Source organism: Lagenorhynchus albirostris, chromosome 9, assembly GCF_949774975.1.
Source record: "Lagenorhynchus albirostris chromosome 9, mLagAlb1.1, whole genome shotgun sequence".
Taxonomy (NCBI): Eukaryota; Metazoa; Chordata; class Mammalia; order Artiodactyla; family Delphinidae; genus Lagenorhynchus; species Lagenorhynchus albirostris.
Genome location: NC_083103.1, coordinates 107,907,309 through 107,921,341, shown reverse-complemented (window position 1 = coordinate 107,921,341; position 14,033 = coordinate 107,907,309). Strand labels below are relative to the sequence as shown.

The following is a 14,033-nucleotide window of genomic DNA, read 5'->3' as shown; positions in this document are numbered from 1 at the left end:
AGTTCAAAATAAAGAAATCCATAAGCAACAGAAACGAGGAAGGAATTTAAAGCCAAAATAGTAAGTCTGCAAACTGAAGGCATGGCAAAGCTAACAGGAGGAGGAGGGTGCAGAACCAGGGGAGCAGTTCATCACCACACCGGGCAAGGGGACAGGCCTTAGGACCCATGTGCAGCAGGACTCTGGATGGAAATCCTGGCTCCCTCAGGGGAATTTGGCTAGGAAAAATCTCCATCCATCATTTTCTGCCCTAGGCTCTGGGTGAGAAAAAGAAAACAGTTTCCTGTGAGAAACTCAAATTTCCAGGTGTGGGAAGCCCCGCCCCAGAGTCCTGCTTGGGTCTCTGTTGGCAGCGCTAGGCGACCTTGAGCTTACCTATGCCACCGCCGGCCTTGGGGCACTGTGTTGGTCGGCGGAGTAGGCGGCCATGGGGAGCCTCCTTGGCCTGTGCTCGGCGGCTGGAAGTTATTTTAGGTTCTGTGAAAGAGATGCTTTCTCATCTTTAAGGCTTACCAGAAACTCTGATTTGAAGAGAATAAATGGATTTTGCAACAAACTCCAGGAAAGTCCAAAGCCTCCAACCCACACTTACGGCCACAGAGCGCCATTGCATAAGCCTACGGATTCGGAGAAGAAGATCCTAACATGGTCAGGTCGCTTCAAAAGGGAAGATGAAATCCCAGAGACTGTCTCGTTTGAGATGCTCGATGCTGCAAAGAACGAGGTCCGGGTGAAGATCGGCTACGTAATGATTGCCTAGACAGTGGCAGGATGCATCTTGAGGGTTACTGAGGGCAAGGAGGCTGCCAAAAGAAACGAGTCTTTAACAAGCCTGAACCTAGAAAAGAAAGCTGCTGTGAAGGCCAAAACAGAGTAGCAGAGATATCCGTGTTGGCTGGATTTGGAAAATCTAGAAACAATGTTGCAGTAACAGGCCTTATTCAAATGAATGTGGTATGAGTTCCCTAATTCTGCTCTAGAGCTACAAATAAATTTTCTTAAAGAAATGACTTATCTATATTTTATGGCTTTGATCCAGGTTAAATGCAGCCTCAGCGTTTTTGAGAAAAATGAAAGAATGAAAAGTGAGACAACTTACTTGAACTTTAATATTAACTCTTCTTTAGAGAGTCAGGTCCCGTACCTTACTTTAATTCCCATTACCAAAGTGACATCTCCCCAGAAGCCAAATGGTTTCTAGTTCTGCATTTCTCTCTCTTCTGTGTCCTCATTTATGAAGAGAGAAGGAGGGCCAGCTGAGTACACTGCCCAGGTGCATGTTGGAGCGCTAACCTCCCCAAACACCCTGGTGTTTCTCGAGAGCCCTGGGAAGCAGCCAGGCGACACTATGCCTTTGTCAGGCGTGCTGGTAGACAGAGGCTTTTAGGAGAACAGTCTTTGAAAAAGTCCCGGCAAGGTGATGATGGAGGTCTGGCCACAAGTTTCTGAGGATTTTGAAATCCCAGCGCTGTGGAGCTGCTTGGGACCCGCACAGTCACCTCTTCTGCTCCACGGCTTACAATCCCCAACCGGTCCTTTTCCTTCTGCCTTTACACTAAATTTCTCAGTTATGAAAATCTATCAAATGCATTTTCTTATTGAATTAGTGTTGAAAACTAAGCATTTGCATCTGCTGTGTATCTTACTTACAGTGCGACGAGGGTGCCAGGTTGTCTCACATTTACGTATGGATGCCGGTTTCCATTTAAGTATTTCATTTATTCTCACGTGCTTCAAGAGTATTAACGGGTGGCAGGTCCGCATACACATCCCAACCTAATGGTTCTCTTCGGAGGGTTATAGCAGATTAAAAAGCAATATATGCAGCTGTTTGGGAATTTGGTTTAATAAAATACTCAGTAAAATGTAGTGCACCACTCTACCTACAGCGTCATAATCTGTCTGATGACGTTAATTGTGTCTGTCTACATACCTTACAGTACTTTAACCTTAGCTTCATCTTAGATATCAAGCTCTTTGATTTTTATCACTTGCAAATTTATCATCAAAAAGCATTGCTTTGTATACATTTTAGCAGATTAGTTTATGTTGATTATTTTGGAACACTTACGTTACATCTTATCTAAATACGGGTTTTAAATATGGGTAAAATCTATTGTACTTCTTTTTAAAAGTGTATCATCTTTCTTCATAGAACAATACCATTTTTAACTTCTAAAGAGCATTTTAAAGTGTTGTATCTTGGAGATATATTGTAATAAAATGTATGATTAAGTCAAAGCTCAAAAAAAAAAAAAATTTCCAGGTGTGGGATGTGAACTTACACCATCTCTCAGGGTATGGGAATCCCCAAACCCCAAAATTAATGTAAAACTCGTTCTCACAGTGGGGAAACCTCGGGGCAACCAGTTGAAGCAAACCGACAACTCTTCCTGTAAAGGCCCCACAGAATAAACAACCTGGCAAGGATGCTAAGCATGATTTACAAGCTCCGGAGAAGGCAGCTTGCCTCAGAGGCAGCCCGTGACCAGCGGGAGACTCCCCCCAAATCCTGAGATAATGAAATAATCCAAAAGAGACAACAAAATAAGTTGCCCTACAAAGTGCACAGAGATAAGAGGACTAGAAAAATATGGAGGAATAAAAGGGCACCGGAAGGACTCAGAAGACAAGAAAAAGAGCCACAGAGAGTTTCTGTTAACGCAAGTCCGTGTGCCCGATTACGTACAGCGAGGCCAAACAAACTGAAACGTCAGAGTTTGGAGCAGAGATAGCCTTATTGCAAGGCCAGGCAAGGAGACAAGGCAGCTCATGCCCTAAAAAGCCCCGAGCTCCCCGAAGGGTTCTGGCAAAGCACTTTTAAAAGTTTGGGGTGGGGGGGGCAGGGGGAGGTGACGCAGGGTATATGATCAGCTTGTGCACAATTCTCCGGCTGTCTGATGGTGAGGCAGCAGGGTGGTGTCACAGGGGTTAACATTATCAGTCCTTAGGCAACAGGAGGCCTGGGGCTATGTGCTCAAGGTCCTCGAGGAGTTAACCTCCTCCATTTGTTGGAGAGGGGGGTTTTTTACATCTACAAAACAACTCAGGAAATGTGCATCAAACACTATTATCTAGATACTTCAGAGAGGAGCAAAGCAGAGGATCTGGGGGAGGGCCTGTCCCGGGAAGGCCCCCATGGGGTCCTGCTCACATTTCTAGGAATGAAACATTTAGGGGGGAAAAAAAGAACTCAGTGGATGAATTGACAGTTGACTGAAAGAAAATTAGCAAAGTGAGAGATCTTAGGAAATTACTCAGGATGAGGCACAGAGAAGTAAAGACATGAAAATGTGAAAAAGATGTTAAGATGTGCAATAGAGGATAAGAATTGTAGAGGAATAAAATAAGAACAAGGAAAAAGCAGTAACTGAAGAGATAATGGCTCAGAAATTCCAGAATTGATGAAAGACATGAATCCTTAGTTTGAGGGGGTATCCCACATGATAGCCCAGGATAAAGAAATGTCTCCTCTTTGTTTAATCACCCAGCCACATGGACCATCCCTAGACATAACAGGGTGAAGTATCAGAACCCAAAACTAGAAGAAACATCCCAAAATTAGTTACGTTGAAAAGATGGGCTATTTACAAGGGAATAACAGCAACAATAGTAGAGGCTGGAACAAAAGAAGATAACTGCCCCCAAGAGCTGAGGGAAACGAGGAGTCAGTCCAGGATTCTACCTCCCAGTAAAGCAGGGCTCAAGAGTAAGGGTACAAATGTGAGAGCAGATCAGCTGCTCATGTGCTGAAAGAGATGCTCAAGGATGCTCTAAAAGAAAAGCATAAAAGGAAAAGGAGGAGACAATCCAGAAGGAAGCAACGGGATGAAAGAAGCAAAGATGAGCCAAAGCTTTGGTAAAAGCAGGTGGGCATCTGCAAGTAAGCACTGGCTCTAAAAACACGCAACAATATAATAATAATAGTAACCTAGCCTGTGAATTTTGAAAAATAAAGCCAAACTACTAGACACTAATAACATAAAAAACTAGGGGTGGAAGACACTTAGAGCATAGGGAGGACAGTTAATGTTTAAATTAGACTTAAAATTCGAGCATATGGAGTTGGAACATTTAGGGGGTGCTCCTTAAAAGGAAAGAAGTTCTCAACTTCCAGATCAGTGGAGAGGTGAAGGGGTCTCCAGCAAAGGTCCTTGGATGGCAGGCTGAGCTTTGTACCACATCCCACGGGAGACGGGAATTACAGAAGGCTTTCAAACAGGGGATCGAGCCCCACCTTACACTCCCGACACACCCTGGGCAGAACTAAGCACTTACTCCGTGTTCCAAAGCCTCTTGGAGGGTATCTCTGAAATAGCATCTATCACAGTATGTCATTATTTATGTGCACGTGTATATAGCATGCAACTGTCTTTCTTCTGGTCTGTGAACTCCTTAAGGGAAGAAACATTTCAGAAATCTAAGTTAGCCATCTTTTATGGGAATGGTGAGGGTCTGACACCAGCAAGCCTTCTGTGAGTAGCAGAGGGTGCCGGCTCTATGCTCCCCCAGCTTCTGTTCCCTCCCTTGGGTGGCCGGCCCACCCCTCTTCAGGGCACTGCCTGGGGCCCCCGGAGCACTCCCCTGCTCAGGGAGCCCAGTGCCTGGGAGTCAGTGTCCCAGGTGGGGAGGGGCTTCTTCTCCTAGGATGAGGCCCAGCTCCCTGGCTTTCCCTCCAGGCTCCTCTAAGGATGGGCTGGGGCTGAGGCTTTGCCTGAAAGGCACCCTTTCTCTCCCCACCCTCTGACTGCCCCCTCCGGGGGGGGGGCACTCTCTTCCACACAAATCCTCATCACCTTGAGTCTGCTTCCCATGCTACCCGTTACCCGGAAGGAGGCCGGGGTCCTCAATCACAAAGCACTGGGTCTGGGCTCAGGGCATGCTGACTCTGACCCAGCCACCATCGCAAGTTCAAGTCTCTCCAGCTCTTTTCTTTCCTCCCCTCCCCCTCCCCCGCCTCTCTCCCCTCCCCCGCCTCCCCCTCCTCCTCCTACCTCCCCCCAACTCCCCCACCTCCCCCCACCCCATCTCCTCTTTTCCTTCCTCCAGGAGCAAATCAGCCACCATCTTCTCGGGCTGGGCTGGGCGGGGAGCAAGGATGCCCAGAGTCGTCCACTGAGCAGGCAGTCCTGGGTTAAATTCTCCCAGTTCTCTGGGTTTGTTCTCCTAATTCTGTCACGGGCGTGGATCGCGTGGTCTCCCGTGCTGTGATGATCTACGGGAAACAAGGGACACGGACTTTGGAAGAAGGAAAAGGAAAGGGCACACGTACAGTGGATGGGTGTTCTGTGCAGCTCGGTGGAGAAAGTTTTCCAGCCACCACGTCCTCCTCCTGCCCCTAGCTAGACGCCCCGGTCAGCGGATGCAGGGAGGCCGGTCCGGGTGGGGAGGGCCGCCAGGTCCCTCTGCAGGCCTGGGAGCACTAATGGAGCGCGGGAGGATTAGCCGCACGCCACTAATTCCTGTTAATCAGGATTGAGGGGCGCGTGTGCTCCTAAGTAGCGGCTGAGCTGCCAACCGGCCGCCCGGGCTCCCCGCCCCCACGCTCCCATCGCCCCAGTCCCAGGCTGGTCCTCCTCCGGTCCCCCTCAGCTTCCATCCCCTCTCCCGCGTCTGGGATTTTTTTTTTTTTCTCCGACTGGCTCCTTGGTCCCCACCGTCCCAGCCCTGCTCCCATCTCTGTGGTGTGGTCCTTCCCTTCTAATGCAGGTTCCCCCTTGTTTTGAACACACGCAGCCCCACGCTCTTGTAACTTCTGTTCCTGCATCAACAAACTCCCTTGGCTGACCTGCGAAGGCCAAGTTCAAAGGCAACCCTTCCTGGCTCCTGCGGAGCCGAGCGCATCTCCCTCATCCCTGACCTCACAGAAGATTCCAAAGCCGGGGCTCCCTCTCCTCATTGCCGAGGACAGACTGTCCTGTTTCTCCTCGTCTCCCTCCTCAAGCTGAGCTCAGAGCCAGCCTGTGCTGAGAGGGAAACAAACTGCCCACCCAAGGTCAAACGGTGATCAGGCCTCACCCTGCGTGGGGTTGTTATTGTCTCTGCATCACCCTGTGTCTGCTGTCTCGGTGTCTCTGTGTGTGTGTGTGTGTGTGCATGCGCGCATGTGCGTGCACAGGGGTGTGCATCTGCCTGTCTGCGTGGAGCAGTGCCTATGAGGTAACATGCACGAATTCTGTGTGGAGCCCCCGTGTGAGAAGCGTGGGGAGGTGGAGTCGGGGGGACGTGGGCTGGCGTGGGGAGGAACCCATGTGCGCAGATGTGTGTCTGAGCTGTGTGTTGCAGAAAGCTGTTGGGTGTGTGTGTGTGTGTGTGTGTGTGGAAAATGACATTTGTAGAAATGCATATTTAACCACAGAAATGAACTGAGGTGGGAGAAGTGTTTGATTGTGTGGACTTTGGGAAGGCTGGGTTTTGGATGAAAAACAGAGAGGAAGCTTCTTAGAAGCACCCAACCGGAAGTTGACTCCCTTTTATGGTTATCTCATGGGTAAACCCCTTAAAATGTCCGACTCTGGGGCAGCAGCAAACATCCAGGGTTTGGCTTCCCTCCAAGAACTGGCTTTGTTTCCAAGAAGCTTGTTAGACTAAGAAAATAGCATCTTTGACCTGTCCCACCCTGACTCTCAAACTTCAAGGACAGGGACTTCCCTGGTGGCGCAGTGGTAAGAATCCGCCCGCCAATGCAGGGAACATGGGCTCGAGTCCTGGTCCAGGAAGATCCCACATGCCGTGGAGCAACAAAGGCCGTGCGCCACAACTACCGCGCCTGCGTTCTAGAGCCCGTGAGCCACAACTACTGAGCCCATGCACCACAACTACTGAAGCCCGCACGTCTAGAGCCTGTGCTCCACAACAAGAGAAGCCACCGCAATGAGAAGCCCATGCACCACGACGAAGAGTAGCCCCCGCTCGCCGCAACTAGAGAAAGCCCGTGTGCAGCAACGAAGACCCAAGGCAGCCAAAAAAAAAAAAGCAACTCCAAGGACACACACACACACACACACACACACACACACACACACACACACACACACACACACACACACACACACACACACACACACACACACACACACACACACACACACACACACACCCCTCCTCCAGCTCCCCGCTCCCCACGCTGGCCCTCCCACCTGAGTAGGATCCAACCGCGTGGTCCCCAACGGCTGACAAAGGAGAGGAGGGGGCAGAGGGCAGCCCCGGTCTGGGCCTCCCCCGTGCTCCGATCCCGCTGGAGAGCTCACCGTGGCCCCTCGGGACAGCCACCCGGCCGCCCAGACAGCAGGTGTCGGCCACCAACGGGCTGGCCTGGCGCCAGGCTCATGGCGCCACCTGGCGGCCGCTCCTGCCACCACAGCTCCTTCCCCACCGACCCCGCCCTAACGCAGGCAGCGCTGTCTTCCAACCCCAGCTGTTGGTTCTGTGCCCACTGTTCAGAGGGACTTCTGGGGACTGATGTGGACGGCGCACAGAAAGGGCTATAGTAAACCCACGGGTCAGCGATCTGGGTCGGGTGAGGAAGAGGAGAGGGGCCAGCTAGGGAAATTCCAGGTATTTCAGTCTGGGCTGGGCCGGGCCGTGTCCCTAACCCAGGCTGTGAGATGACTTTTCTACCCTCTTTAAGAGCATTTCCGTATTCATCTAAAAATGCAGGATTGGGAGCCGGGCAGCCTGCACTGGCAGCCTGGGATCTACCAGCCGTGAGGGCAAGACCCCTGTGGCGGGGGAGAGGGGAGTGGGCCACAGGGAGGGGCCCCAAGCCTGGGAGGGGAATCCGCGGCCTAGGGCCAGCAGAAGGAGCGCTGGAAGTGAACTCTGCTTCTCTCCTAACTCTGTGACCTTGAGAAAACTGCTTAGCCTCTCTGGGCCTCGCCTTAAATTTCAGAACCACCCGTTGTAAGGCCTCGGTCTGTGTTCAAGCCACAGCCGCCATCACATCCTCTTTCATGCTGCAGTCACACCGGTCTGTTCTCCTCCTCCCAAACAGACAGCGCTGGCTCTTAAAGTCTGCTGGTGTCCTTCCGTTTGCTTGGGGTGCCCACCCCACCTCATCTGTGCCTCTAAGTTCCCTCCATCCCCACAGTGGACCCAAATTCCACTCCTTCCCTGGAGCTCCTCCTGACCTTCCCAACTGCATATCCATCCCCTCGTCCTCTCCTGGACCCACGCGGGGACTCACGGACCCTTCTCTTGGGTGGTGCTTCACCGTACAGCCCGGGCGTCTGGGCCTCTATTTTACACCCTTGCCAGGTGGCCAGCTCCACTAGTGGATACCATCCTAGCTCGTCTTTGCGGAGCCTGCCTGGCACTGCTCTGGCCACACTGCGTGCTGAGCAGACCCCTTAGTGAATAAAGGGGAATGTCCTTCTCGTTCATATCTCAGCTGAGGTGTCATTTCTCCCAGTAAGTCTCCACGCACCTCCCACCCCACCCCTGCTGCTTCTAGAACGAGCCTTCTTCCTGTCCCCTACTTAGCGCACTGGGCTGCAGCTGCCTCCTTGCCTTTCTCACCTACATGCAGATTAGCTCCTTGAGGAAAGACTAGTCTTTGGGTCACCATTGCCTGGACCGTTCATGACACATGGTAGGAGCTCAGTAACTATCTGGTGACGGAATAGATGGATACGTGCGTGGATGGGTAGGTGCCTGGAAATGGGGGGCCGCGGACGGGCTAAGGGTGGTCTTTAAGACCCCTTTACAAGCTAATATTTGTGATTACAGAGCTGGGAGCTCTTCTTTGAGGGAGAGTAGCCCCGGCTATTAGAGAAACCACACGGTGATCTTGGTGGGCTGCAGCCGTTGTTGTCCCCTGACTGGACGTTGTTTGCTTCTGTGGGGATCCGGCCTCCCACTCCACGGGGAATTTCATGTTCCCTGGGCTCAGCCTGGCCCAGAACTTGGCAAAATCTCTGGGGTGTTCTTTTTGTCACCAGCCCGGGTAGGAGGGCGGACGGGTGGGCGGGAACCGTTTTGGGAAAGAGTGTTGGGGAGTGTTTGTGTGTGTGGTGAGTCAGGGCCTCGGAGCCCTAATCTCTGCCCCCCTCTCCGTGGGGGGGGGGTTCTCACCACTCAGAGGGGGTGGAGGGCCACCAACTGTCTTTGGAAAGTTTTCTTAGTCATAGCTTCTACCAAGTCAGCTGGAGCTTATGTAACGGGGCCTCTGTTCTAAAGACAACAGGACCTGATGGGCCAGGATGGCTGCTGCACCCCCAGCAGGACCTACCTGCTCCAGCCCCTCTTACCTGCCCAGCCAGGTGGTGGTCCCCTTAAGAAGTAGCACTTTGACGTTTATTCCCACTGGAAAGGGGTTTAGGTCATCCTCACAGGCCCCGTGGGGATGCCTTCCTTTCCCTCCTGTTAGTCCAGCATCAGGCGGGGCTGATGGGAAGATGGGGCGCCCACAGCACCCTGTGACTCCTGCATCCGCCCGAGCCCAGCGGCAGGTGAGGTCAGGGCCGGCTCCCAGGTCCCTGGCTGCTGCAGGGCCGCCCTCTCTCTGCTCTCTTATCACCTCACTCTCCAGGCAGAGGGAGATGCAGCTTTGGGCTTCCTGTCTCTGACACCAGAGCCCATTTGCCTGTCACAACATGGTTCTGTCAGGGAGCCCAGATAAGGCCCAGAGTGATTTTGTAGACAGACTGGGGAGAGGCTTGGCCAAGGGACGCAGGCCCCGGGGCCCCGGGAGAAAGCAGGGCTCGGGAGTCCATGCAGAGTCGAGGGGCTTCCACGGGCTTCTGTGAGGCAGCCGGAGGCCCCTGGGGATGCCCAGCGTTGCTGCCCTTTACGACTTGCTGGAAGGAAAGCGCTTTTTCTTTTGCCTCAGGTTCAGGGGGCTGGGACTGGAAGCTCTGGAAAAGTGGAGAAAGTAAGGAGGTGTGTTTTGGGGGGCGACACCATTGCAGCGTCCTGCCGGCTACTTCCCAGAATGAGAGGGAGTGACACCAGGCTGGGAGTGAGGATGGACTTCCCGATGGTGAGGATGGCCACGTGGGCCCAGTGGCCTGGGAGGGAGCATGTTGTGGACAAGAAGGAGAGCTTGGGGGGGGGGCAGTCGGAGCAGCTGGTGGTCCGTGGGAGCCTCCGGCCCATCGTGACCCTCTGCCCCTTCCTCAAAGCGAGGACGTTTCATGGGGGCCCAGGTGGCCCTGAGCCTAGACAGGGGAGCTAGAGGAAGGACCTCAAGGGGCCCTGAGATGAGTGGGACCAGCTGAGAAAGAGCCGGGTGGGCAGCAGGGAGGGAGGCAGGCGGTGAGCCGGGCCCGGATGGCCCAGGTGGATGTGGACAAGTCCTAGAGGAGAGGATACCAGCCTTCCCTCTGCCCGGGCACCTGGCGGCAGGAGAAGCACAGCAGACCTTCCTGGGTCCCATTGAGCAAAAGCTGGGGAGACCTGGGAGGGAAGGCAGGAAGAGGAGAGGCAGAGAAGAGGGAGAAAGGACAGAAGTGCCCAGCGACCAGCAGGGCTGGTGGGGGTGGGGCGCGGGTGACAGTGCAGGGGAGGGAGCTGCGGCCCTGGGCGGGGCCAAGCTGAGCCAGGATTTCTAAAGTGAGCTGGAATTTCATTTCGGGCTGCCGTGGAGCCGGGGGGCAGGATCTGTTTCACCCTCACAGGCTGAGCCCCGAGGCCCTGGAATTTCAGGCCCTCCTGCCTTCTCTGCAGTTTGGGTTAGGTAGGGCCTGGGGAAAGCGTCCAGGAGCCGGGACCCAAGCCTGAGGCGCTCACTGTGGTCAGCCCCCACACCGGTGTCCCTGGCTGGGGTCTGTCAGGCAGTCCACTTCCCCGGGCAGGTCTCTCTTCCTGGGATGCAGCTGTCCCTGCCCGCCTTCTGGATCTCAGAGAATCTCCACTGCTCTGAAGAGGAGGGAGCCACAGAGCAGAGGTCCCGCCTGTACATCGGAACCCGAGCCAGGCTGACCTCCAGGCTCTCCCTGAGCCAGTCACCCCCGGCCCTGACCTGTGTCCCCTCCTCAAGGGGAGGCTGCTGACGGGGCTCACCTGGGGGCATGGGCGAGGACCCCTGGGATGACGTGCGCAGGGACATCTGGCTCTTTGGTTTCCCACGGAGTTGGCTCTGGTTTTCACGCACCACTGACCTCACACATGTGATCCTGTTTGGCCCAGACGGAGACCGCGTGTTCCCGTGACGCCGGCCTCCTCCTCCTGCACCGGAAACAGCCCCTGCTCAGCCCCCTTTTCTTGCCCATAAATGTCCTCCCACCTCCAGTACAGAAAACGCACTAGGCAGCCGCACGGCTTCTTGGAGTGCCGCCTCCTTCCCAAAGCCCCCGCTGAGGGTTCTAACCCACTCAATCCCCTCCTGCTCTGACTTACTGTGTTTCCAGCCAGTGCCTGGAAATTTAACATCGAAATCATAGAACGATAGAGTTTGCGGGCAGGAAGAGCCCTTACAAATGACCCCTGTCCGTTGCTCTTAATCAGGATGGTAGAGAAGTAGCAACATGTTGACTAGCATCACCGGGCATTCCCCACAGGTGTCACAAATCAACCACAGCCTCAGAGTCCTTGTCAACCCAGTGGTCCAGGCAGAAGTGCTACCGCCATCCTTAACCTAGACAGTCAGAGGTCACCCGCACAGGTGAGGAACCCGCTGCGGGCTGCACGGTGCGGGCTGGAGTTCTGGTCTAGTCCTTACCCAGTGCTCCTTGGACCACGCCGGGGCCTCTCTGTCTTCCGGCTGTCCTCTGCCCTCCCCATGAGGTGATGTCTTAAACTGCTCTGGCGTCAGCTCAGGACCCCACCTGTTCACCTGCTGATGGCGTGGCCGCCGGGGGTTTCTCCCCGTGTCCTGTAACTTGTCTTCAGAACCTGTGTGAAGGGGCAGGGGGACCGGGGCTAGAGGGGGCTCAGTCTGCGTGCTGGTCAAGCCCACCTGGCTTCACGTCCTCCCCTTTGCCCCCAGCAGCTCCGGCCCCTGGGAAGCTGCAGAGGGTGCTGGCCTCGGGGCCAGAGTGTCCTCTTCTGTCTGCGGCTGGTCGGCTGAGGGGCCTCTATCTCCACTCATCCAAGGGGGAGGAGGAGGAGATCTGATGCCCATCTCTCGGGGCCCCAAGGGCGCGCGGAGGGGTCTCCTGAAGGGGGTCCTGGGGGAAGGGTGGGGGCAGTGGAGGGGACACGGCTGAGGTCCAGGTTGCTGGAGGTGCTTTCGCCCCAACTACGACTCCTGGAGGCCAGACAGAGTCTTTCCCTGCCCGGTCCCACAAGCGAGAAGCCTTAGCATCCCCCCGGCCCCACCAGTCCTCCCTCCCCGGCCCCGGCCAGTTCTCCGGGTGCCCCCTTCCTGGTCTCCCTGCCACCCCGGGCCCCTCTCATAGCACCTTGCTGATCTGCAGGTCTGCAGGGCCCCTAATTGAGCTCTGTAGTCATGTCACAACTTGGCTGGACTTTTCTCTCTAGAACCTAGATTTCCTCGTGTCATTTTGTGCTTCAGCTCGTCATCAGCGCGTTGCCTTCAGGAGGAACGCAAGCTCCTCGCCCCAGTTCCCAGCCTCTGCGCTAGTTGCCTCAGCGTGCTCCGCTGTGCGGGGGCATCCTGTGCTCCACAGGACGCTAGCAGCATCCCCGGTCTCTGTCACCTGTGCGGGGGCATCCTGTGCTCTGCAGGACGCTAGCAGCATCCCTGGTCTCTGTCATCTGTGCGGGGGCATCCTGTGCTCCGCAGGACGCTAGCAGCATCCCTGGTCTCTGTCACCTAGAGGCCAGTTCCCCCAGCCCGGCAGCTTTCACCAACCAACATGTGTCCAGACACTGCAAGACGTCCTCTGGGACACCATCGATTGAGAACCACTGTCTTCGCTCACAGAGCAGGCCGATGATAATGACTAATAAGTTAGTGCGTATTTCACCCTTCCCCTGAATGAATCTTCAGAACCTCCCTGTGGGGCAGCCCCATCAGGATCCCCATTTTATAGACGCTTAGAAGGCACCCCTTGGAAGGGATTCAGATCTTTCAAGAAAGCCAAAGATTTTCCCTTCCATGTAGGGTGAGAAGAGAGGATTATAATTCAATACCTCTTCTCCTTGAGGCCAGGCTGCTGAGCCAGAGTCAGGGCAGGATCTGAAACTGGGCGGCCGGCTGGCGGGGTCTGCCTCCAACCCCCCTCCACCACCAACCCACCCCTCCCCCTCCCCCAACCCACCCCACCTCCCCCCACCCCCGCCCCATGCGGCCTGCTCCTTCCGCCACGCCCAGGCTCTGTCTGCGCAGACAAACCGGACACATGCCCCCTCCGGGCACATGGGCTGGGTTCGGGCCCCTCCGTTGGCCAGGGCCTTTGAGCCGGGCGTGAACTACAGCCCAGCTCAGCGGGACGTAGCAGAGCTCAGGATGCCCAGAGGCTCTGTAGCTCCTGGTGTGCAGTGGACACTGGGCATTAGCCCTCGGAGGTGCTGGCCCTCTGTCCCCCCCTCCATTCCTCCCCTGCAGAGGCCAGAGCAGCTTCCGGTGAAGGCCTTCCGGAGCGTCCTCCTCTCCCTCCGCTTCTCAGGGAGCAGCGCAGGGCACTGCCATGTGTCCAGTTTGTCTGCCCACGCATACACACAGTGGGCACACACCTGCACGCACCTCCCCCCCCGCGGAGGTGGCCACGCCCATGCGCAGTGACACCGAGAGTGTCTGTCACACGCTGTGCAGAATCTGCACGTGTGCACGTGTGCCTCGTGACACCAGGACACGTGCTCATATATGGTCACGTCCACATAGACCCTGGGTAAGGGACACGCAGGCCTTCTAGATCCCTGAAGGACGCAATCTGCACCCTGCGCTGTCCCTGTGGAGCGGGGGGAGAGGAGGCCGCTCTGGGCTCTGCAGGGGCAGGTCCCGAGGCGGAGAAATCAGAGAACACCTCCCCTCCTCCTGTCCCTCTTTCTGAGCAGCCTCTCTGAGCAGTGGCCAGGCCCCCAAATCCCTGCACAAGCTGGCCCCAGCTAGCCGGACCACTGCTGGCTCTCAGGGCCAAGGCGGGTGGGTGGGTGGGTGGGTGGGAGGGATGGGTGAGTCTCCAGAGAAG

At 55.3% G+C, this 14,033-nt stretch overlaps 1 pseudogene; it reads left to right on the top strand.

Moving 5' to 3' along the window:
* Window positions 1-389: 389 nt before the first annotated feature.
* LOC132525465 (protein FAM162A-like) lies at window positions 390-1,007 on the top strand (annotated as a pseudogene).
* The last annotated feature ends 13,026 nt before the right edge of the window (window positions 1,008-14,033 follow it).